Here is a 2119-nt window from a genome sequence, read left to right as displayed (position 1 = left end):
TGTGTGTGTGTGTGTGTGTGTGTTTTGTTATTTTGGAGCTTGATAGTCTGGGAATTCTAAGAAATGTATCTGCATTTGTGTTCCATGTAAAGCAGAAAGTGATTCAGGTTTGGACTGACAAGAATATGAGTAAATCGTGGCAGAAATAAAATATTTTCTTTTATCCTCCATATGTGAAGGGTATGTGCATAAATGGGAAAATCTTTTTTCAGCAATGCTCTGAACATGAGGGACGACACACGTCTCAATCTTTTGGAAGATGGGACCCTGATGATCCAGGACACACGAGAAACAGACCAGGGAGTTTATCAGTGCATGGCCAAAAACGTGGCTGGAGAAGTGAAGACCTCAGAGGTCACCTTGCGATACTTCAGATCACCATGTGAGTGTGATAGGGTCCTGTAGGCTGTGACTACTAGAACTTCCCAAACTAGCTCAACCCTACTTAGTTTAGCAATCTACAAACATTTCATATATGCTGGAAAAAAATGATTACAAAGAAACAAAAAGTAACACACTGAATAACATTTTTTTTTTTACAATTTGAGCAATTTCTGAGTAAGAAATGTTTCAGTAAATTTCACAAATAATTACAAAGAATTAAGTAACACTTTGAATTAAAAAATATGTAGGATTTACTTTTCTCACTTTTTTCACAACAGTTTTCACTCAGAAATTGCTAGTAAATTTCACAAAGAAATGACAAGTATCAATGAATAATAACAAAAAAATGGTGAAAATCACTCAGAAAATGCTTGTAAATTTCACAAATGATTGCAAAGGAATAATTACGAATAAATTTAAAAGTAACAATTTGAATTAAATGTGAAATTCAAGAGTAGAAAAAAAAGTATTTTCTTTTAAAACACACTCCAAAAAACTTTATGTACAATTTTACAGTATAGTATTTAGTTTGACCTCATGAGATAGACAACATTAAACACTTTCTTTCTATGACTGTTTGATTTAGATTTTATTTTTTCCCCCCAAACCCAGTTTTTTACCTTTTCATGTATAATTCTAGGTAGCATGCCAGTCTGGTAAAGACTGTTTTGAGGCAGCTAACTAGAGGTCTTTCTCTCTCCAGCTCGACCTAGTTTCGTGATCCAGCCGCAGAATACAGAGGTTCTGGTCGGGGAGAGCGTGACCCTGGAGTGCAGTGCGACGGGCCAGCCGCAGCCCCGCGTGACCTGGACCAAAGGAGACCACACAGCCCTCCCAGTGGACCCCCGCATCAACATCACTCCTTCAGGAGGTCTCTACATCCAGAACGTCAATCAGGCCGATGGAGGACAGTACACCTGCTTCGCAAGCAACAACGTGGACACCATCCACGCCACTGCGTATATTATAGTACAGGGTAAGTAAAGCAGAAATGTGTTACATCAGTTCATAATCATGATTCTATTTCTGATCATTTAGTTTATTGTATTGATATTTCATTTATTTTATGTGTATTCATAATCTTTTCAATTAATGGATGTCCAAAAATGTCATTCACTGCGAAGTTAAGGTGGCAGTTGTGAAGTTAATGAAAAAACACTGACCTGAGATATACAGTGTGAGACGTGGAAGAAAAATAAAACAGGAATCAGTTAACCCAAGTCAAGTCAAAACAGATGTACATCAAGTGGAAAATACATGTATTTTTATACTGTCCAATGTACACATCCAGTCCTTCAAAATAAAAGGGATAAATAGTGTTTAAAAAAAAAAAGATTTGAAAATCATGGTTTCCTAAAGTTTGACTAAAAGTGAATAAGACTCCTCATACAAAAAATAAAATAAATAAATAATAATTATAAATAAAAGAAACAATTTTGTTTTGGCTTGAGACCAAAGTGTTGATGTCCAGAACACATACTGACTAGATAGAATGCATTTCAAAGGGTTTGATTAATTCTTCTTGTGGTTTTTTTTTTTTGTACATAATTGAAAATATGATGCATAAAAATACATCAAAATAAATATGAAGGTCCTTTGAAGTTGTCTTTAGTTACAGTAAGTAAACTAAATTAAACCCTACGTTTATTGGTTTAACCCTAAGTGAAAATTCTACTTTTATATTAAAACTAATTTAGCTTTAAAGGTGAAATTAAGTTGTAAAAAAAAAAATATA

General features: G+C 34.3%; 1 protein-coding gene across 1 annotated transcript in view; it reads left to right on the top strand.

The window, feature by feature from the left end:
- Nucleotides 1-2119, top strand: part of LOC107589757 (peroxidasin) — a 65027-nt gene that overhangs the window by 40983 nt on the left and 21925 nt on the right. The gene's annotated exons all lie outside the window — the stretch shown is intronic.

The sequence above is a fragment of the Sinocyclocheilus grahami genome, unplaced genomic scaffold (assembly GCF_001515645.1).
Source record: "Sinocyclocheilus grahami isolate Dianchi unplaced genomic scaffold, SAMN03320097.WGS_v1.1 scaffold120.1, whole genome shotgun sequence".
Taxonomy (NCBI): Eukaryota; Metazoa; Chordata; class Actinopteri; order Cypriniformes; family Cyprinidae; genus Sinocyclocheilus; species Sinocyclocheilus grahami.
The sequence above is the reverse complement of the archived record's forward strand: the minus strand, read 5'-3'. Positions and strand labels throughout refer to the sequence as shown.